This window comes from Grampus griseus, assembly GCF_964374135.1.
Source record: "Grampus griseus genome assembly, chromosome: 16".
NCBI lineage: Eukaryota > Metazoa > Chordata > Mammalia > Artiodactyla > Delphinidae > Grampus > Grampus griseus.
In genome coordinates this window covers 49184551-49209400 of record NC_139010.1, presented here as the reverse complement: position 1 = coordinate 49209400, position 24850 = coordinate 49184551, and the positions used below count along the sequence as shown (strand labels likewise).

General features: G+C 36.5%; 1 protein-coding gene across 1 annotated transcript in view; it reads left to right on the top strand.

Moving 5' to 3' along the window:
• Positions 1-24850, top strand: part of RNLS (renalase, FAD dependent amine oxidase) — a 270444-nt gene that overhangs the window by 176673 nt on the left and 68921 nt on the right. The window lies entirely within an intron of this gene.

Here is a 24850-nt window from a genome sequence, read left to right as displayed (position 1 = left end):
CTGGAAGTAGGGGGCAGAGGTAAAGGCAAGTATGAAAAAAATTCAGCAAAGCAGTAGAGAGGACAGAAGAGCCAAAGTTCATACTAATAGCTATTTCCTTAGATGGAAGCATTTTATGCTGTGTGTTAACCAAGTCTGCAAGTCAGGTCACCAATGTCATTCATGTTTTGCCCACAAAAAACTAGATTTCCCTGTATTACAGAGTCAAATACTAAAACTGAAATCAGAGTGCTCTAAAAATGACTTTCAAAGCAGGGGCATGGCTGTCCTTTTTAGCCCCAATAATTATGATCCCCTTGGTTAGGCCAGCAGCTGTAGCAGGGCAGTGGTAGGCACCATGAAGACTAGAACTGTGCATTTGCATTTTGTTCCTAACACTTAATAAATATTTGTTGACCTACTAAAGAAGCTAAAGTTGGCCTTTCTTCATTTATTTACACTAACTCCTGCTATTTTCCCTCCATTTTCCTCTTATGATGATGTCACCTATTATCTTTTTTTTTTTTTTTTATGGTACGCGGGACTCTCACTGTTGTGGCCTCTCCCGTTGCGGAGCACAGGCTCCGGACGCGCAGGCTCAGCGGCCATGGCTCACAGGCCCAGCCGCTCCGCCGCATGTGGGATCCTCCCGGACCAGGGCACGAACCCATGTCCCCTGCATCGGCAGGCGGACTCTCAACCACTGCACCACCAGGGAAGTCCAATCACCTATTATCTTAATTCTCATGCCCCTCTCCTCCTCTGCACTAGTAGTATTTGTTCTCTCCTAACACATCAGTCATATATAACACAGTCATCTCTCTTTTTCTTACCCTCTCAGCCATAAAGGAACCTAAGAGAGTGTAACTATAGAAAAAAGAATCACAAATCAAACTAAATCAGCAATGAAAACCATAAGCCAGCCTTTCTGTGTTGCATTTTTATAACAAAAGTTTTTTTTTCACATGTACAACATAATGATTTGATATTTTCATAGATTATACCCCATACAAAGTTAATATAATATTATTGACTATATGCTCTGTGCTGTGCTGTACATTACATCCCTATGACTACGTTGCATTTTTTCTTGGGGAGAGGAACTAGATACTCAAGAGGATGGAGATTATGTTCTTTTATTGGCAGTGGGCTGGCATATTCCACGTGCACCTAGAGCTAAATAAGAACTTTTTGATGTTGACAATTATGATAGTTCAAGGGAGCAGGAAATTGAAAGAATCAGAGAAGGAAATGAGGCCTGATCTATGTCTGCCAGATTTGTATCTGCAGTCCACACCAAAGCAATTATTTTCACCCACATCTATGAGATTTGGAAGTAAATCACTAGACATGCATCATTTAGTTATCCTCACAACTTCAAGAAGGCTACACTAAAATCATCTCAAGGTAGTCAGTCGCCTTCCCGGTGCTTAAAGATCTCCAGAGAAGAAACATTTCCAATTTCCCAGGTGCCAGGAAGTTTTTCCTAAACCTAACTATAATTCTTTCTTCTGTAATATAAGCCCTGACTCTGCCCAGCTGACTAAAACAGCTCCTTATCTTCATCTGGATAATATTTCTTTGCCTTTTTGAAGGTTGTTATTATAGCTTCCCTCTACTCCAGCATTCTTTTCCCTGGGCCAACTGATCTTAGTTCCCTTAGCTTTGCCTATTTCGTAACCCTTTCAATGCTTGTATGTTTGTGTTTTGGATAATCCCAAGTATACTGGATTTTACTAAAATTACCCAAGAATAAACTAGATGGAATTGGGGCGATGCTGAGTTAAGTGTCCAGGTTACCTCATGGTTTCTCTTTACTACGTTACTTATGTACCTTGTGTTATCAAGCTTGAGTTTTCCATTGTAGCACCAGTTTGCTTCTTCCTGATAAGATCAGAATTTGTTATGATCTTCAGATTTTTCTCTTTAAACTTGAGTTGAATTTTCCACTTTCTCTAATTCAAAATTATGCTTCCTTCTCTGGGTAAATTACTGTTCCATTTTGAATATTATTTGGCCCATGACTTAAGGGTTTAGAAAATAGTTTTAAACTCCTTCCTATCTGTTTTTAGGAAAATCCTTTCATACTTTTTCAGAATAAAATGTCCAAAAAAGAAAAATAGAGATAGCAGAGGTCTGAACTGCAGAAAAGGTTAAGTCCAACTCCTTCATTATACAGATGATGAAACTAAGACTTAGAATGATTAAACAGTTTGTGCCAGGTCACAGAGATTCCCAGGGGCAGAGGCAGGGTAGAAACCAAGGTCACACAATTCTCGGTTGCATGCCCTTTCTACAACTCACTGAAGCCTTTAAACCTGCCTTATGTTACACTAACAAAGTTTCCAAGTAAGATTGCCAAATGAGAAAGGTATGGAAATTGTAAATTTGAAGGAATTTAATAGAAAATTGCTTTTATTGTAAATTACACAATGTTACTAATGAATAGTATAGACATTACAAACTAGAATTCTATCCTATGTTATACTGGAAGGCTTTATGTGTTTCAGTTAGCCAGAAAAAAAAAAAAAACTACAAGCACTCTTCACTTAATCAAAATAGGTTCTCCCCACTGAACTTTTATTTTTAAATTTTTATGATATAAATCTGCAAATGTATATAAATGTAGAGAGTGTAGAAGAGTGAATCCAGATTCAGCAATCATTAGTACATGGTCATACCTGTTTATCTAGTTCCCCATGTCCCCCACAATTATTTTATGGAAATCTCAGGCATCTTGTTGTTTTATCTGTATTTCAGTGTGAATTTCTTTAAAACCATAAACACAATAGTTAAATACACCCACAAATATTAACAATAATTTCTAAATATCAACTATCCTGTCAATAATTAGTTAATATTATCAAATAGCTAGTCAATGTTCATATTTCCCTAATTTTCATATCTGTGTATGCGTAACAGTTTGTGTGTTTGATCGAGATCAAAATAAGAGTTTACACTATAACTGCAATTGCAGTATAAGCAATGGATTTATATGTCTCTTAAGTTCCTTTTAATCCTTTCTTTTTCTCCCTTGCCTTTTTTTTGTTGAGGAAACCAGGGGTTGTTTATCCTTTATAGTTTCTACAGTCTGCATTTTGCTGAATGCTTCTCCATGGTGTTACTTAACATGTTCATGTGAAGCCAGTATTTCCTATAAATTGATGGTTAGATAGAGAAGGTTGATCATATTCAGATCATACTCAGATTCATATTTAGAGAAGATCACTTAGTAAGTGATATCGTATTCTTCTATCAGGAGGTAAGCTCTTGTCGACTATTAATGATCACTGCCAAGATCCATTAATTCATTAGAGATTTTTAAAAATGTGATATTTTAGTCTATTGGCTAGATTATTTCTAAGGAAAATTCAATTCATTAACTAGTGGACTGCTCATCATTACTTGTGTCAATATCTCTTCAATAATTGCTTATCTAAACCTTCTTCTCTTAGACATTACTCAGTACAAGTGTAGGTAATTAATATTTTCTGAGTTCTCAAATGTTCATCACAGTTTGTATATGGCCTTTTTACTTGAAAATCATTTTGGCTGGTTATAAAATCCGTGGCTCACATTTTTCTTCCTTTGAGTGTTTTAATGTGATACCCCATTGTCTTCTGCATAAAATATTGCTATCAAAGAGTCTGATAATAATCTGAGCTTCTTTTCTTTATAATTGACTTGGTCTTTTTGTTTGGATACTCAAAAGATTTATTTTTTTAAAGAAACTTTTAGCTTTAAGACGATTAAAGTCCCAAAGTTTTACTAGAATATATCTCAGCAATGGCTGTTCTTGGTTGATTGTTCCAGGGACATGATGCACTCTTTCAATATATAGTTTTGATCATATTTTTTTAGAAAAACTATGTTTAGTATTTGTTCTATTCGTTGCTCTGGTTTTCTTCCTCTGGAACTTCCATCATATAACTCTCTGGCCTGTTTGTATCATCTGTAGGGAAATTATTCTGCCTCTTCTCATTTGTCTTACAATGACGTTGTATGAACAGTTTTATTCTGCTGCTTAGTTTCAGTGAATGAGATTTCCTATGCTTTGAGAAGGGAGGTGTGAGGCAAAATAGATTTTGAGAAGCTCCTTCTTTTGAAAGGTGTGATCAAAAATATGTCCTCATACTTTCTGAGATCTGCCTCCTCTGCTCTCTATCCCACTTTTGACTGGCCCTTTTGTTTCCTCTATCCTTTTGCTCCAGTGTGTTCAATGGGTTCTCCTCCCAGAACTTTCTCTATAGTGTGAGACTCTGTCTTATTAGGTAGCTTTGGTTTGTTAATTTTGAGAATTTATATGGCCCAGACGGGTCCATCACCTTCAGATCTAGTGAATCACAGATGCTTTGTACTCACTATGAATTGGATTATGCAGAGCACTCTCCCGGTTTCACCAGCCATATACGAGGATGTGTGTGATACTTTGTCACTTCATTTTGTTTGAGATGTTGTCTGCAGGCTTTTAATTTTGCTACCCTACTTGTTTTATTTTTATAGAACATAATTACTTCTGTGCTGTTTCTGCCCAGAATCCTCCCTGCATTATCTTTTAAAAAATAAGCAAATCAACATCAAAAAGGTGATGCAAAACACCATCTTATATGGTATTTCCTAGGGCCTGGCCATATTCAATTATATCTCGGACATCTTTTATCCTATAGCAGAACTGTTAGAGAATTGCTCATGATAATCATGATACTTGAGCAATGCAGAATCTTGAATTATCAGGAAAAAAGAATCTCTGCCTAACTTTTAGTTTACTAGAGAATTCATTCAATTAGACCCCCCCATTCCAGTGGTGTTTTGACAGTCTGAGACTGTGAATGCTAAAGGTATTTGAATTCTGTCCAACTAGTCCAATATTTTCTGGGACCAAATTCCAAATATATGATTAAAAAACCTGTCTCAATATTTACTATGGCTAATTTACTGAGAATGGATAAATTATTTGGTATTACTATATTTAGAAAGAATTTATATCCTTCTGGTTTATGGAAAGCATGTTGATTTTTATTTATGTTCTTGTTGCATTGATTTTTCAGTTTATTTTCTCAGAATAATCAGAAGTACACTTCTGCTAACTGATGTCTCTCCTAAAGGTAAAATTTACCTTACAAGTCAATGGTAGTCTTTGGGTGATGGGGAAAGAGGGAAAAAAGTTGGGGGGAGTCCTGGAATTTAACATCTAGAATAATTTGAATTCTTGTTTTCTGAAGGAAAATTAAAACATTTTGTTAAAGGACAGGATTGAATGCTATTTAAATATGATAATATTCAAGAAGTAAAATTCAAGAAATTATATTAAATAGCACACTGAGAAATTTGATTTACATATCCATATTTGTAAAAAAAAAATCAAATGTTCTTCCAAACAAATCTAGGTCACATAGAACCATTGGGATAACTCTCAAAAATTGAGAGAGCAGGATATTTCCACAAGCAGCAAAAGTCCTGAATGAGTAAAATTTAATTCAAGCCTGTTCTTAATGAGCAGCGATTACTTGGGTACTTACAATGACCATTGATAATCAACTGTTAACTCATTCATTCAAAATACATGTGTTTTTATGCCTTTTATATGCCAAGCATTTTGCTTAACACATATGTAGATTAACATCATATTGTCCCTGCTTTAAGAAACATGGTCTAGTAGGATAACCAAATATATAAACAAATTAATAAAATACCAAGGGACATGTGTCAAAATAGAAGTGCTATGGCAGTAAAGAGGATAGAGATGTCACTTTTTCTTAGAGAAGCTGTGAAAGGATTTACAGAGAGGTCATTAATAAGGACCTGAAAGATTGGGAGTGTGACAAAGAGAGGAGAGTATGTTTATGGAGGGAGCAATATACACAAAGGCATGAAAGGATGACAAAGCATGGCATAAAGTTCAGTGTGGCTAGATCAGAGAATCCAAGGGGAAGAGATAAAGCTGCAAAGGGAGGGTGGAGGAAAATTGAGATTCCTCTACATCATTCTAAGGAGCTGTGATCTTATAGACTGGTGGTTCCTAATTCAATCAAACCCTTTAGTATGCTGAATAATGGACACCTAAATCTATCAGGTTCTAATCCCTGGAACTTGTAAATGTTATAAGGAAAAATAATTTTTGCAGACATGCTTAAGTTAAGTCTTTAGATGAAGAGGTTACCCTGAATTATCTGGTGGACCCTAAATCAAATCACAAGTGCCTTTATAAGAGAGATGCAGGGGCAGATTTACCACAAAACACAGAAGAGGAGGAGGCACTGTGACCACAGAGGCAGAGATTAGAGTGATGCAAGTTTAAGTCAAGGAACATTGTGTTGGCAGCCACCAGAACCTGAAAGAGGCAAGGAACAGCTTCTCTCCTAGAGCCTCTGGAGAGAGCACAGCCTTGCCAACAACTTGATTTTGGCCCAGCAAGACTGATTTCAAACCTGTAGCCTCCAGAACTGTAAGAAAATAAAGTTCTGTTATTTTAAGCCACCAAGCTTGGGGTAATTTGTTACAGTAGCCGTAGGAAACTAATATCCACCCAATGTCCTCTTTTTTTAATTGAGATATAATTCACATATCATAAAATTCACCCTTTAAGGTTTACAATTTAGTGTTTTTAGTACCTTCACAAGGTTGTGTTTTGACTTGCAACCATCACCTCTATCTAATTCCAGAACATTTTCATACTCTGAAAAGAAACTCTATGCCCATTAATGGTCACTCTCCATTCCCACCTCTGGCAACTATTAATCTTCTTTCTGTTTCTATATGTTTACCTATTCAAGACATTTTATATAAGTGGCATCATACAATTTGTGGACTTTTGTGTCAGCCTGTTTTTCATTTAGTAATATTTTCAAGGATCATCCATGTTGTAGCATGACTTCATTCTTTTTTCTGGCTGGATAATATTCCATTCATCAGTTGTTTATCATTCATCACTTGATCCACATTTTGATTGCTTCAATATCTTGGCTATTATGAATAATACTGCTATGAACATTCATATACAAGTTTTTGTGTAGACATATATTTTCAATTGTCTTGGGTACATACCTACAAGTGGAATTGCTAAGTCATATCTAACACTACGTATAATTTTTTAAGAACTGCCAAATTGGTTTCCAAATGCATTTCACCATTTTACATTCCCAACAGCAAAGTATGAAGGTTTCACTGCTGCTACATCCTTGTCAATGCTTGTTATTGTCCCTTTTTTATGACCATCCTAGGAGGTATGAAGTGGTATTATTCCATTGAGGTTTTAATTTGCATTTCCCTAATGACTAATGATGTTGACATCTTTTCATATACTTATTAGTCATTTGTACATCTTCTTTGGAAAAAATGTCTACTCAGATCATTTGTCCACTTTTTCGCTGGGTTATTTATCTTATTATTGAATTATAAGAGTTCTTTATTTTTTTAAGATAAAAGTCTATCATATATGATATGCAAATAGTTCACCATTCTGTGTGTATCTTTTCACTTTCTTGATAGTGTCCTTTGAAGCACAAAAGTTTTCCATTTTGATGAAGTCCAACTTATCTATTGTTAGTTTAGTTGCTTACACTATTAGCGTCTAACAAACCATTGCCTAAGCCAAGGTCATGACGATTTATACCTGTGTTTCCTCCTAAGAGTTTATTGTTTTAGCTCTTACATTTATATCTTTGACCTGTTTGGGGTTAATTTTTGTATGGTGTGAGATAGGGGTCCAATTTGTATTAACCATGTCTTTTATTTTCTGTATTCTGATGATTCAACATCTGGGGTCTTGCTGATCCTAGAAAAATTGCCCCACCCAGGGTTAGCCAATTCTTAGAGATAATAAACAATTCAACCCTGAGTGTTCCTTTCAAATGCAAACCAACCAATCCAAAGCCCATACATTCAGCCACATCTTTCATCAGACTCTCATACTCTGGGCTACTATTCACCTGTCTTAATTACCCCAGGGCCATGTACCATACAATTTAGGGACAGCCCCTGTGCCCCAGAGCCTGCTAAAATTATTCAAATTAGCCAGTTCTAAACCTGTTTATCCTGGTTTACCTGTTACTTACCAGAGAAACCACAATAAATGGTCTTGCCCACAATTTCCCCCTCTCCCTCTACCTCCTGACTGAACTTGATGCTTCCTTGTGTGGTACCCCATAATGTAGTATGCCCATTTCTCTTGGGATCTGTGAGTATAACAAACTATCTGTTGCAATCATCTCCTGATCTGTTGGTCTTGCCATACCTAAATAATAATAAAACCTATATTAAAACACAACTTCATTTTTTTGCATGTGGCTATCTGATTGCCCCAACACCATTTGTTGAAAAGACCATTCTTTCTCCCATTGAATGGTCTTAGCACCTTGTCAAAATCAATTTGTCATAGACATATGGATTGATTTCTGGAGCCCCTGTTCTATTTCACTGATCTATATGTCTGTCTTATGGCCAGTACCACAGTGTCTTGCTTACTGTAGCTCCATAGTAGGTTTTGAAATTGGGAAGTGTATCCTCTGTTTTTTTTCTTCTTTAAGATTGCATTGGCTATTCTATGTCCCTTGAATTCCCATATGAATTTTGAAGGAGTCAGCTGAGATTTTGATAGAAATTATATTGAATCTGTAGATCATTGATTTTCTCTGTCATTTTTCTATTGTCTATTTTATTTCCACTCTACTATTTATCATTTTCTTCCTTCTTCTTTCTTTGGGTTTAGTTTGCTCTTCTTTTTCTAGTTTCTTAAGGTGGAAGATTAGTTTATTGATTTGGGGTCATTGTTCTTTTTAATATAGGGCTTTACAGACACAGATTTCCCTCCAAGCACTGCTTATCTGCATCCCATAAAGCTGGAAAAGTATTTTCTAATTTCCCTTATTTCTTCTTCGAGTCTTTGGTTATTCGGGTGTGCGTTGTTTAATTTCCACATATTTCTGAATTTCTGTCTGTTATCGATCTCTAATTTCATTCTATTGTGATCAGAGAGCATACTTTGTATGACATCAATCCTTTTAAATTTACTGAAATTTGTTTTATTGTCTAACATAGGTCTATCCTAGAGAATGTTCCATGTGTACTGGAGAAGAATGTGTTATTCCACTTTCGTTAGGTGGAGTGTTCAATATGTCTCTCAGGTCTAATCAGTTTATGGTGTTGTTCACTTCCTCTATTTCCTTAATGATCTCCTGTCTGATTATTCTATACATTACTAAAAGTGAGATATTGATGTCTCTGACCATTATATCTCCGTTCACTTCTGGCAGGTTTTGCTTCATGTATTTTGGTACTCTGTTGTTAGATGCATATATGTTTATTATTATAAACATCCTTCTTTCTCTTTAGTAACAGTTTTTGTCTTAAACTCTGTTTTTTCTGGTATTAGTATAATCACTCCAGTTCTATTTTTGCATAATATACCTTTTTGCATCCTTTAACTTTCTACCTGTTTGTGTCTTTGAATCTAAAGTGTGTCTCTTGTAGACAGCATAGAGTTGGATCAGGTTTTTTAACCATCTGACAATCTTAGGCTTTTAATTGGAATGTTTAAGCCATTTACACTTAGTGTAATTACTGAGGTGGTAGGATTCACGTCTGCCATTTTGCTACTTGTTTTCTAATGTCTTTTTTGTTTCTTGATTCCTCCATTACTGCCTTCTTTTGTATTAAGTAGATATTTTCTAGTGTACCATTTTAATTCTCTTGCCGTTTCTTTTACTATGGTTTTTAAAAGTTATCTTCTTAGTGGTTTCTCTGGGCTTACAGTTAACATTTCAATTTATAACAATCTAGTTTGGATTAATACCAGCTTAATTTCATTAGTACAGAAAACTTTTGTCCCTATATAGCTCCATTCTCTCCCCCTTATTTTGTGCTGTTACAGTCATACAAATTACATTTTACATTGCATGCACATAAACACAGATTTAGAATTTATTGCTTTATAAAGCTATCTTTTAAATCAGATAAAGAGTTACAAACAAAAAAAATATTTTATACTGTCTTTTATATTTACCTATATAGTTATCTTTACCAGTGCTGTTTATTTCTTCATGTGGATTTGAGTTAGTGTCTAGTGACCTTTCATTTTATTCTGAAGTATTAGTATTACTCATACTAATAGGGCAGGTCTTCTAGCAATGGATTCTCTCAGTTTTATGTTTTTCTGAAAATGTCTTGATTTCACCTTCATTTTTGAAGGATAGTTTTGCTGAATATTTAATTCTTGGTTGATGTACTTTTCTTTCAGCGTTTTGAATATGTCATTGCCACTGTATTCTTACTTCATGGTTTCTGATGAGATATCAGCTGCTAATATTATCGAGGATCCCTTTTACATGGTGAGTCATTCTCTCTTGCCACTTCAAAGTTCTCTTTGTCTTTGTATTGCAGCAGTTTTATTATGATGTGTTTAGGTGTGACTCTCTTTGATTTTATCCTTCAAGTTTGTTGAGCTTCTTAGATGTGTAGATTAAAGGTTTTCATCAAATATGGAATGTTTTTGACATTATCTCTTTATATATTCTCTCTACTCCTTTCTCTCCTCTCTCCGTCTGTGATTCCCATTATACATATGTTGGTAATTTGACAGTGTTTCCCAGGTTTCTGAGGCTTTGTTCATTTTTTCTTTATTCATTTAACTTTCTTTTCCTTAGACTTGAAAATATCAGTTGACCTATCTTCAAGTTTGCTAATTCTTTCTTCTACCTGCTCAAATCTTCTACTGGGCCCCTCTAGTGAAAATTTCACTTCTATTATTTTACTTCTCAACTCCAGAATTTTCATTTGACTCTGTTTTAGAATTTCTGTCTCTTTATTGATCTCCTCTATTTAGTGAGAAGTCATTCTTATGCTTTCCTTTATTTCTTCAGATATAATTTTCTTTAGTTCTTAGAACACAACTAAAATAGCTGATTTAAATCTTTTTCTAGTAAGTACAGTGTCTGGGCTTTCTCAGGGACAGATTCTATTGACTGACTTTGTCCTCTATGTGAGCCATAGTTTTTGTTTCTTTGCATGTCTCCTAATTTTGTGTTGAAAACTTACATTTTAAATAATATACTGTGACAACTCTTAAAAATCAGATTCTCCCACCTCCCAGTGGTTTTTCTCAGTTGTTGTTTGTTTTGTTGATTTTTCTAAACTAATTTTTTTACTGTCTGATTTCTTCATCATGGGTGGCCACTGGAGTTTCTGCTGGCTAGCTTAGCATTTGGCTTATGATTGGACAAAGATTTCCTTAAATGCCTGGAACCAATGAGTCCCCCCAGGCTCTGTGTGTGTTTGGGAGAATCTTCAACACTCTAACAAGCAGTGAGCAGCTCTGCCTTAGCTTTTACTTCCTGTTTTCACAGAGCCTCAAGGTTAGGCAGAAGTGAGAGTTTAGATTCTTTTCAGCTCTTTTCTGAACTTAGCCCTGGATATGGTCACATCTCTATGCATGTGCTTGGCCTTCTGGATTACTAGGAATATGTCTGTGCTCTTCAAATATCCCTATGCACATGCCTTTCCCTAGCTTTTCATTTTAAGCTTCTGTTATTTGCCCCAATTATTATCTACCACATCTCGCAGCTGTAATGTTAAACAATTGCCCCTGACTCTTTCTACAAATAATAGAAAACTATTTCTACTGAGAAAAAGACTGTTTACAGTGAGTGGGTAAGCTCTGAGTCAAATTAAATATAGACAGTGTTCTGGTGGTTCCAGGTAACTATCAGGTCAAATAATGACAATTTTTCTGGGAATGGAGCTTAGAAGGAACTCTAACCCTGTATTGCCCTCCATTGGTTGCCAGGCTGCTGGTTTTTACCATGATTGCAGGCTCTTGGTTTTCAAGATTATTGCAGAGCTGGGAAGGGGTGTGATGGGAATAGAGCAAGGTAAAATCAGACTAATCTATTTTTACTGATATTCAGCCATTTTCCTTGAAGAAAAGATCCTCTGATTGCTGCAAGCCTGTGGTTAATTCCCAGAGTTCTGAAAAAAGTTTATTCTGACAATTTTTGCCAGTATTTTCATTGCTTTTATAGAGGAGAGGGTTTTTAGAGTTCCTTTTAGAATTCTGGTATTTTTCAATATCACCCCAACATACTCTTTTTTTTTTTGAATTTTATTTTATTTTATTTTTTTATCCAACATACTCTTTTTTAAATTTATTTTTTAAAATTTTTAATATTTTTAACATCTTTATTGGAGTATAATTGCTTTACAATGGTGTGTTAGTTTCTGCTTCACAACAAAGTGAATCAGCTATGCATATACATATATCCCCATATCTCCTCCCTCTTGCGTCTCCCTCCCACCCTCCCTATCCCACCCCTCTAGGTTGTCACAAAGCACCGAGCTGATCTTCCTGTGCTATGCAGCTGCTTCCCACTAGCTATCTATTTTACATTTGGTAGTGTATATATGTCCATGTCACTCTGTCACTTCGTCTCAGCTTACCCTTCCCACTCCCCTTGTCCTCAAGTCCATTCTCTACATCTGCATCTTTATTCCTGCCCTGCCTCTAGGCTCTTCAGAACCATTTTTTCTTCTTCTTTTAGATTCCATATATATGTGTTAGCATACGGTATCTGTTTTTCTCTTTCTGACTTACTTTACTCTGTATGACAGTCTGTGGGTCCATCCACCTCACTACAAATAACTCAATTTCATTTCTTTTTATGGCTGAGTAATATTCCATTGTATATATGTGCCACATCTTCTTTAGCCATTCATCTGTCGATGGACACTTAGGTTGCTTCCATGTCCTGGCTATTGTAAATAGAGCTGAAATTGACATTGTGGTACATGACTCTTTTTGAATTATGGTTTTCTCAGGGTATATGCCCAGTAGTGGGATTGCTGGGTCGTATGGTAGTTCTATTTTTAGTTTTTTAAGGAACCTCCATACTGTTCTCCATAGTGGCTGTATCAATTTACATTCTCACCAACAGTGCAAGGGGGTTCCATTTTCTCCACACCCTCTCCAGCATTTATTATTTGTAGATTTTTTGATGATGGCCATTCTGACTGGTGTGAGGTGATACTTCACTGTAGTTTTGATTTGCATTTCTCTAATGATTAGTGATGTTGAGCATCCTTTCATGTGTTCCAGCATGCTCTTTTAATAACAAATAATGTTTAATGGTATGCTTTACTTCCTAAAATGAAATTGATGGATAATATAACCTACCAATACACATAACTTCAAAACTATCAATATAATTAATTATAATATAACAAACATATGAATAATAGAAAATGCTTGGCTACAACTACACTGGAAGATGTAATGAAAGAGTCAAACACACCTCTTTGTACAATCATTTTGAATTGGATATTACAAACAGAAATGATTAAGGTTGTGCTCTTAGGGTACTCACATACCACATATAACCACTGATATTACAATTTTCAAAAATGCTGAACAATTCTTTATAAAATTCCAAACAAAACAAAGTACAGTCTTTCCTCAATTTACATTGGACTAACATTTCCGAAAAATTCAGTGTATATTAAAACCTTGAATATTGGTGTTTTTATGTAAAACTGAATTTGGTCCTAGGCTTAGATAATTACATACAGGTTTTTTTTATTAATGTACATGAATGGTTGGTAGGAAAGTCTAGCATGATGTGGAACTGCTCCTTACATCCTTGGTCACTACCAACTGAATGTCAGTAACAGCCACATAATCATTTATATACTTTGAGACACCCTCCTGACAAAAATGATTCCCAAACACCCCCTAGGGGGCAGTACCACTCCTTTGTAAATCACTGCTTTAGAGGATTTAGTAGCTGTTTTTGTTTTTGTTTTAATCTGATATGCACAAACTTTCAAAGAAAGGTCCCCAGTAAGAAAAGCATCAAGCTGATCAAATACAAGTGTGCTATATTCACAATTCACTGTTTACTCTGCCCTACATTCTACCTTTCAGGAATACTGAATGCTGAAATAATCACTAAATAATTTGCAGACACTTTGATGGATGAGATGCACAAACACTTTGTTTTCTTTTTCCTTTTTAACTTTTATTTTAAATGAGAGTTTTATTTAGTACATTCAGATGAACAAATATAGAACTGATTTATGTGGAATAACACTGTTTCCCTCCATCTTAAGACCCTAAGTCCTCAGCTAAGGGCTTTGTAATTCCATTGACATCTTTTTATAATTGGCTGGTACTCAGATGCCTTGAGTAGGGTTCCTGTGATATGTAACCCAGATTGTCTCCAAGAGACCTTCACTTTGTCCCCTTGTGGAGATAAGTGAGAGCTGCTTTATGAAGGAGCCACTAAATTTCACAGTCACAACAGTGTCAAGGAACCAACACTGTAACCCTTGCCATTTTTGATGGACACCTTACGGTTTTATCACCTATGATGAGGAATCTAATAACGAAAGTCCTATGAAAAGAATCTCCACTGGTTCTCAGTAAAATGCAACCAAATTCTACTTCCCTTTTGGGTTCATGACTTTTTATGAATATTGTTGCAAGTGCTGAAATATCTACAACTTTCTTTTGACCTTCTGAATATAATACCTAATTAATTAGTCAGCTTCCATGTTGCCAGGTGATGTGAAATGCTGTAGCTCTGAGCCTTCATTCTAATGGAATTGGAATTACATACATTTATATAATGGCCTTTCCTTTGCAACCCCTGCAGTCTGTATCCCTGAATTTACAAACAGATATTCTGAGACATGTATTTCTTGCAGTCCCTCAATAGCAACAGAACCCTTCTTATAGTTTGTGGACATTTTTATTTAGAATTGCTCCTTTTCTTTAACATAGAGGGATGCATTTTCACTAGATAAGGCTGTAGTTTTCTTTTTTCTTTTTTTTTTTTGTGCGGTACGCAGGCCTCTCACTGTTGTGGCCTCTCGCGTTGTGGAGCACAGGCTCCAGACGCGCAGGCTCAGTGGCCATGTGGGATCTTCCCAGACCGGGGCACGAACCCGTGTCCCCTGCATCAGCAGGCGGACTCTCAACCACTGCGCCACCAGGGAAGCGCAAGGCTTTAGTTTTAAAAATGTCCAGATTGGATTCCACCAGAGGGCACCATGGTAAACTTCATTTTCAAAGGGACCTGCAGTAGGTCAGATAAGAAAGTCCCCAAAACCAGAATGTTGAAACGAATGTAATTAAAGCAGCAATCTATTGACCAAGACATTGATTCCACTGTGATTTTAAAATCTCTATAGAATGATTCATTTTGCTAAGATTGTGTTCATCATTTATAGGCACAACTTTTCCAAATCAAAAATAGACACAGGCTTTATCGTGGCCAATGTGAGCTCCACAAATTGTCAGGAAAAATGGCAGTTTTCTTGACTGTTGGGGAGTGGGGACCTCTACTTTTCTAGCTCTAAAAAAGAATGAATGCCTTTCAGCACATGAATCTTAGGAGGCAAACCAATTTCACACTTTCCTACATGCTACAAAATAGTTGTCTTTGGTAAAGCACCAATTTCAGGATGGATTTCAATTGTTTACTACTAATAGACCTTGGGAGTGAATTTATAATATCCTTCAAGTCCCAACCCAAATAGGATTCCATTCCTTTTTTCAGAGTTCATGGTGTTGGGATTCCACAAAACTTCCCAAATGATGGCAGCTGTATAAGTGCTCACACCTCCAACAGGAATTAACAAATAACAGGGCACAAACAGGAAACACAGTGTACCGTGCCCATGGCTCGGTGTGGCACGGAGTGCATAGGTGATACGGCACACAGGGTATGTTAATTCCCTGATATTCATTCATTCAGCAAACACTACCTGCCACATACTACTGTTGTGGGCTCTGGGGATACAGTGGTGAGGGAAATCAACTTGGTCTTTGCCTTAATGGAGCTAGGTGACGAGTAGGGGGAAGACATATAAAAAGAAGATGATAAGCAAGGAATCAAATAAAAACATATGGAATTTCAGGAGTCACCAGAAGTTAATAAAAAGGTACTATGACTGAGAAGGAAGGGAAAGTCTTACTTAGACAGGCTTGTGTGAGAAGCCCTATCTGTGTTGGTTACATGAAATAGGAGAAAGAGCCAGCCATTGATGATATGGAGATAGGAAGCAGCAGTATTGAAGGCTCTTCAGCTGGAAAGACTGCAGTATGTTTTAATAACTGAAATGAGGCCTCAGTGGCTACAGTGGTGAGTTTGCAGAGTGTTGCACAGTAAACTGGGGCCAAATCATACCAAGGATTTTGAGTTATATTCTCAGGGCAAATTTTAAGCATGAAGGTGTCATGATCCAGAGAATGGGTTTGAAGGGAAGGGGCCACAAGTTGGAGAAGATGGGGTGCAAGAAATTAGAGAAATCAAGTAGGAAGGTATTGCACTGGTCCAGGAGGAGAAAATGGTGGTGACTGTAGAGATGGATAGAAGTAGCCTGATTCAAGATACATTCTGGAAATTGAATCTACATGGCGGATAAATTAGATATGGGGACAAAACAAAGACAAAGATAACTTTCAGGTTTTTAGCTTGAGCAACTGGTAAATGTGGATGCTATTTACTAGGCCCAAGAAAGGAATGGCTTTCAAAGCAAGAGGTGGGAAGTAATAGGTACCCAATTTCTACATGATAAGTGCAAGAAGACGGTGATACACCCTACTGAAATAGGTTCAGAGCTGCCCTCTGAGCTCTCAAGACACAAGTCTCATTTGTACCACTATTGTCTCCTCTTCCAAATACCCAAGATATGATCCCTATGTCTGTGTTTTCAAGGTCTGAGGTTTGAGAACCGTCCCCCCACCTCCATTTACCTTTCCTACTAAACTGCAGGCTGATGTGGCTTCTGATTCCTTTTCTACATTCAGAGCATTTACTACTCTCTGTCCTGCAGGACAACTTCAAATCATCTCCACAACACCTGTGTGGCACCAAAAGTGTTGATTTGTGACCAGAAAACTGCCACTATTTTTCTGAGTAGCTGAGCTACCTAGGGCATGCTTTTTAACTTCTGGGAGCCCTGCAGGTCTTTGAGAAGACAATATCAATGATTACATGTAAAAGCACTTTGTAAACTTGTAAGCAGTACTATAAATAGGTGTTATTCTTTTTCTCATTTTAATCTCAGTCATCACCTCTGCTACAAATAATCTGCCATTCATTTTGCCCTGTTCTCTTTCCTTTCTTCTTGCCTGCTTCTTCTGTCTCTTGTCCCTTCTGCTACATAAATTGCTTTCCTGAAAAAGGCTGGTTATTTGGAGACATCATCACCAGCCAATCAGAGCTCACCATTCCTTCTGGCTGGTAAGCCAATCAGATGTAACCTCCAGGTCTCTTTTCAGTGTTGCTAGGGCTTCAGGTCTACTTCTAAAAGCTGACTTGCTTGCTTTCTGCTGGTTCTCATTCTCTCTCTCTCTCTCTCTCTCCTCTCTCTCCCCCACTCTCCCTCTCCCTCGCCCGTTCTCCCCCTCCCTGCTCCTGTCTTTCCTCTGCATCCCTCTCCCCACTCCCCGTTCAGGGTTTGGAGCAATTCCAAATACTTAAGCCTTCCGGAAGTTTGGGTTATGGATAAGCAAGATTTGACTGTATTTTTTTCCCTTAAGAAATAGAGAACTATTCCATGTTCAATATTGTAGCAAGTATTTTAGCAGCTTAATGTCCCTTGGCTACATACAATTTAGTTTTGTTTATGGGAGCTTTCGGTGTACAAATCAATTTTAACTCAGATAGACTAGAGCATAAACTGGCATTAAATTTGGGAGTGAAAACATATCACTCGAACCTCATTGGGCTTCACGAAATACATTCACAATATTTTAAAGCTCTTACAATTTTTAACTGATGACAGAAGATGATAAACACATTGTGCTTATCATGCTCCTGTTTCTTCAACTTTCAGTGCTGGGATTATTGAAGAAAACCATGGATAGCAGTGATTTGAGAACTAATACCTTATGGCTAAGTGGGTGTTCTCTCACTTCCTGTTTATCTTTGGAAGCTAATTAACATGGGAATAATAGCTAGAAACCCTCCCTTTTTAGAGGATCTGCTGGTCCATCTTTAAATGCTGTATAGCTGGGATGTTAAGAAGATTCCCTTAACACTGAACAACTCTGCTTTCTAAAACCCTAAAGACGTTTGATAAGGAAAAATAACTAACAAGTGATGTCTTTCTCATAACCTTTGCTACCTACTTAAAAACTGAAACAGTACAAGAATTTGCAGCTTAAAATGACCAGAGAAGTGGCAGAAAGCCAGAATTCTGTCAGAGCCGGCTTAGAAAAGCTTAATGATTAACAAATGGGTCACTGCCTTCAGGCTCTGACCTTTAGAGCTAACCAGTTTTAGCCTTTTGGTTAGGTTCCTTCAAATAATTCCGTATCAAGGAAAAAAATACTCCCTGATGGCATAGTACCACCCATCCAAAAAGGAATTCTTAGGCAGCCCACGTATTCGGTGAGTAGCTTTTCTAATACCATGTAGTTGGTCCTAAGCACAGCATTAATAACTGTTAAATCATATTTTTTGTTAGAGTTTAAGGAAGGCCCTAAGCGCTACTGCATATCCTGCAGGTGAAATGTACGAAATTCGGTTAACATGGTAACGGCTCTAAAAATACCTAGGCTACAGTTTAACCACAGAGTTTCCTCCTCAACGTAAAAGAGCCACCTTCACGAGCAGTTCGAAAGTGCAACAAAAGCAATCTCTGTCGGACTTTGTGCAAGCAGGCTACTAAATCAGGCCTGGCAATCGGCAGCCACCCTGCATCAAAGTAATAATTAAAGTTTTGCAGACCAGAACAGCAAAGCACAACCCAGCGAAGAAAAATGTTAAATTGATAAGCCTTTTCTTTCCTCCTCCAACCTGTTTTCTCTCTCCCTCACCCCGCCCCCACCTCCAGGTGGACTAAGCGGGGCGTGGCAGGGGTGCAGTGACAAAGAGTCACCGCACTGTAACCGCAGGGCCCCGCCCGAAGGAAAGCCTGGGGCAGAGGGACCCAAGGGGACAGTGGGCCGGCTGCCACGGTTTTCCCAGCAGCCTCTGCTCCAGCTCCCACGGAGCCGCGCGCAGGAGGCAGAATCGGTCACATGGGGGTTCCCGTCTGGGCCCTTTGCTTGGCACAGACAGAGAGGGTGGGGTCAACATTTTCCTTGAAGCTTTTGCAGTTAGAGACTTGGAAACACAGTCGGCTCTTTTGAATTCTGGGGGTGGTTGGCTGTGCAGGGCAAGAGGTTTCTTACTAAATTCTGTCGTGTCTAGGCTGCCAGATTTAGTAAATAAAAATACCTGGCACCCAGTTACATTTGAATTTTAGATAAACAGTTAATAATTTATTTAGCATAAGTATGCCCTATGCAATATTTGGGGTATTCCTATACTAAAAAAAAAAAGAAAGAAAAAGAAAAAAAATGGCGTTTAGCTGAAATTCAAATTTATCCGGATGTCCTGTATTTTATCTAGCAGCTCTAGCAGGGTCCTTTCATTTTTTTCCTTCCCAATAGTCTCCCAATCTTCCAACACCCAATCAATAAGATGGGGTTTTTTTGTTTGGAGTTTTTCACTTTGGTTGATTTTGTTGTTGTTTAGTTTTGCTTTGGATCAGTTTAGAAAGGCCAAGGGAAATGAACTAGCATTTACTGAGTTCATTCTTATACCAAGCCTTGTATTAGGTACTTTGATGCATGATTTTGTTTTTAAATCCTCACATCATTCCTGAATGGTAAACTACTTATAGCCTACATTTTACAAAGGAGAATACTGAGGATCAAAGAGGTTGAGTGACTTGGCTAAGGTCACATAGCTAATAAGTAGCAAAGGTTAGAATAAGCCAGGTATGACCCCAACTGGCTTTCTCAACGACTTTAGTATATCTGCATTAGTCAGATTTAAATGTAATGTTTAATTTTTGCATGTTTATAACATATTAGGGGTTTTTTTCTTGACAAACCTCTGCCAATAGCACAGATTCTATAACTGAAAAGCTCTAATTGCCAGCTGAATTGGGAATTATTCTCCATCAGCTCCTTCTAAAGAATAAACTATTTTATTGATCTTTTTCCTGTTATTGGACCTTCAGTCCATTTCTGACTGAAGTAATTAATTTAATGACATGCTAAAAGAATAGCTCTCTCCACTAGAGCTATTCTAAGGGCTTTCCATATATTAATGTAATACTTAAATCATTCCTATGATATAGGTGATACTGTAGTTATAATCTTCATTTTACAGATGTGGAAACTGAGGTTTAGAGACATTAAGTAATTTCCCCAAGGTCACACAGCCTAGGCTTTGCAGCCAGGAACACCAAGTTTTAATCATGGTTAATTCAGTTATTAGCGTACACAACGTTAGGAAAGGCTCCATGCCATAAATTGGAAATAATAGTGCCTCTCTCACAAGGAAAAAGCTTTGTACATAGTGAGCACTCAACACACATGAGCTTATAAGATGATTTTGAGAATTATCTTTACTTGGCACTTGTGACAAGAGACATAAGAGAATATTCTAGGTCAGGGATTGGCAACATTTTTCTGTAAGGGCTAGAGAGTAAATATATTGGTCTTTGCAGGCCAAGAGACAAAATCAAGCATATTATTTAGGCAGTTTCATAACAAGAGAAAGAACAAATTTCCACAAATCTTTTTTTTTTAAACTGAAAATTTAATAATAACAACTGAATACAATTTTCTGTAATATAGGTCTCCTAATGAGAAGAAGGGAATTCTTTTATTGTGGAGGATGGATATCATTTCACTTAATTGGGGTTCAAAGTTAAGTGTTTCCTGTCATCAGAATCAGTTGCCCATGTCCATCTGTTAATGCTGATTCATAATGAGGTTTTACATATTTCATTTTTGAAAATGTCTTTTCATACAGATAGGTACTGCCAAATAGTAATATCTGTCTATGAGCATATGATTTTAATTGAGCACATTCATTGCTTGGAAGGCATTTAAAGAATTCTATCCGATTTGTCTCCTGATATTTGCCTTTTAGCATGTCATTAAATTAATTACTTCCAATTGAAGGGGAGGTGGAAGCTCCTCGATTGCACAGTTAAGTAGATTTTGAAATATGGAAATTTCATTTGCACTTGCATCAAGGTCCAAAAAAATGCCGCTGGAACTGTAGTTTGAACTCAGAAAATATATCTGGTGCATATTTATGTGGAAATGGAGGCCTTCCTTTTTTTTAACTTTTGACAGCACAAGAAGTGTATAAAGCAGCTTGACATTATTACATGTGATTCAAACAACATTAATTGTCGTTGAAATGACTACAGTATAAGTTTTACTTTTAAGTGCTGATTTGCCTTGTAATTTTAGGTTTTATTTGTTAAGAAGCAGTATCAATTCTTCAACAAAAGCTTATTTCCAAATCCATTCAATGTCCAATGATAGTAGTTGATGGTAGCACATACCATTTACAAAAATTTCAACCTTGGCCCTCAAAAAAAATCACAAGAAATTTACCACTGCTCAGCAATTAATCTGCTATATAGTATAGAAATAGCAGATTTAGATTCTATTCTGACAAATACAGAATTTATAATGGTTAAGTCTACAAAAATAAAGGAAGCTCACCATGAACACTGTTTCAATTATACATGGTATATTTAAATATTTTCCACAAACCACTGGCTTGTGAATAATACAATGAATATCCATAGGTTTAAAATGCCTTACAAGTTCATAAGCTTTGTAAATTTATATAACTAAGCCTTTTTTCTGCTTAAAAACCGATATTTTTACCACCATCATTTGGAACACATCTTAGAAGATTCTCCTTCAGGTCGTACTGAATTAGTGTTCTCTCAATTTCTTCAAAAATATTCTCACCTATAGTTTTTATAATGCAGACAGTTCATAGAAGATAATTGTTCAGTATCTTCAAAGACAGGACTGACTCTTTAAATAAATAACAACTGAGCAGTATCAGTAACGTATGTCAATTCATCAAGAGCCAGGCAAAACCACCCAAAATCATTTGCGTTGTTTTTTTTCTTTTTTAAATATTTATTTGTTGTCTTTATTTTTTTGGCTGCATCGAGTCTTAGTTGAGGTATGCAAGATCTTTCATTGCAGCGCAGGCTTCTCTCTAGCTGTGGTGCACAGGCTACAGGGCGCGTGGGCTCTGTAGTTTCGGCATATGAGCTTAGTTGCCCCACGGCATGTGGGCTCTTAGTTCCCCCACCAGGGATCAAACCCGTGTCCCCTGCAATGGAAGGCTGATTCTTTACCACTGGACCACCAGGGAAGTCCCTGCCTTGTTTTTTAATTGACTATTGATGTTGCTCCCAATATTCTGAACTCTTCAAGCAACTGTTCTCCCTGGAAAGCCAAGCCTTAAACAAGTTTATTTTGTCTAGACAATTTCTTCAACTGTTGCAGTCAAACACAATTTAATTTACTCACCATCGGCAAATGGCTTTCCTTGCTTAGGAAGCAAAGGAGACAGTCAGAAACTTGCTTTGGTTGAAGCCTCATTTTCACTTTTAATTTTTGTAAAAAAAGGAAAAAAAATTCTGCTGTGATGAGATATTCCATCTAAAATTCTTTGATTTTATGACCAATTGCTTTCCTACGAGTTGTGATTAGTATTTAAATCTAGTATCGCCTAAGTATATTTTTTAGCATAGCTGTAGTATCATTCCACAATAAGCACAATGCTTTGCCATCTAATTTGATAACAGAATCATCCACACACCACTCTACTTGCCATTTGAAGTTGACATTTCTCTTCTTATTTGGACATGATGAGTATGCAGTGGTAATTTAAAAATAATAATAAAAGATGTCACAATACAGCATGGCACTTAAAGTCAAATCATAAGTACATCAGTGTGGTTTGTAGTGCACCTAATCAGCACCACAAAGTGATAAGAGCAACCTATACCAACTACGTCACAACCAGTCTACTTACTGTGCCACTGTAGGAGGAAAGCAGCAATGAACAATATGTAAAAAAATGAGCATGGCTCATTCCAATAAACCTTTATTTATGAATACCAACATTTGAATACATATATTTTCATTTGTCACAAAACATTATTTTTGTTTTGATTTTTTCAATCATTTAAAAATTTAAAAACCATTCTCAGCTGGAGGACCATACAAAAACAGGTAGGGGTCAGATATGGGCCATGGGGTATCTTTTACCAACCCCTGTTCTAAGTAACTAAATGTTAAAGTTAATTTAAAAATTTGATGCAAAATTTTCTAAAGTAGATGATAGATACATGATCTGCATTTTAAAACGGGCTCTGTTAGACATATACTAATCTTTCTTTTATCACAGAAAATTAGTGTAGAGTAAATATTAAGAACAAAGGCTTTGAACTTGCTCACTTAGGGCTGAGCCTTGCTCTGACATTTGCCACATGGGCAAGGTCCTTAATATATTTAAATTTGTTCATCTACATAAATGGGCAGATAATTAGAATTCTTAACGAGGTCATAAGTAAGACACAGAGACCAGTATCATCACTACTACTTAACAGGGTAGAGGACTTGGTCACTCAAAATGTGGTCTACACCACTTGGCAGCTCATTAAAATCAGAAGCAGCACTTTAACAGGATCCTCATGTGATTTTCATGCACATTAAATTTCAAGAAGCACTGGTAAAGGAGACACTAGCCAATGCAATCATGCAAAGAAAAGAAATTGAAGATATACATTTTGGAAAGGAAGAGGTAATCCTATCATTATTTGTAGATGACATGATGGTCATTTATAATTCAAGAGGAAATTCAAGGGGAATCAACTGAAAACCTATTACACTAATAAAGTAGTAAATAGAAGAAAAGAAAGCTAAATATAAGAAATATAAAATATATTTTGATACATATATGTATAAATACACACATACACAATTCAGTATTTTTATTATACTATAACAATGACCAATTAGAAAATATAATACTTAAAAAAAAACTTCTATCCTCAAGAATAACAAAAAGAGTAGACTACCTAGAAATAAATCAAACAAGGGATTGTTCATGACTGGATGAAGAAAACACTAAAACTTTACTGAATGACCTAAAAGATGACCTGGATGAATAAGGAAGTATACCATATTCATGGTCAAGAAGAAACTCAATACAATAAATGTCATTTAACCCCACATTAATCTATAAACTCAGAACAATTTTCTTAAGACAGTTGGCAAGTTGTTTCTGCAATTCATCTGAAAGATGAAATGTTTAAAATTCACGAAGAAATTTGGAGTGTCAGGAGGCATGGGGAATAAACCAGCCTAGGTTACTTGCTCTGTCAGATGTTAAGACATACCAAAAAGCTATAGAAATTTAAATAAAATGGCATTTTTATAGAAATGGTCAAATTGATCAGTGAGTCAGAATAGAGTCCAGAAACAGACATATGTTTAAGAATTTAGTTGATAAAAGAGGCATTCCAAATCAGTAGATAAAGAATGGATTATTTAAATAAATGCTATAAAGACAACTGACTATCCACTTCAAAGGTGCTCAATTTCCCCTACTTCATACCATATAAAATAATAAATTAAAGATGGATTGAAGTGTTGGTCATAATTCAGAATCTTGTAATAACCTATAATGGAAAATAATCTGAATATATATATAAATATGTGCATAAAATATTCAGATTATTATATAATATATTATATATAAATATTAAGATTGTTTTCCATTATAGGTTATTTTCCATTATAGGTTATTACTATATATATATATATATATATATATATATATATATAAAAACTGAATCACTTTGCTGTACACCTGAAACTAACACAATATTGTAAATCAACTATACTTCAATTTAAAAAAAGAGTTAGGGGCTTCCCTGGTGGTGCAGTGGTTGAGAGTCCGCCTGCCGATGCAGGGGACCCGGGTTCGTGCCCCGGTCCGGGAAGTTCCCACATGCCGTGAAGCGGCTCGGCCCGTGAGCCATGGCC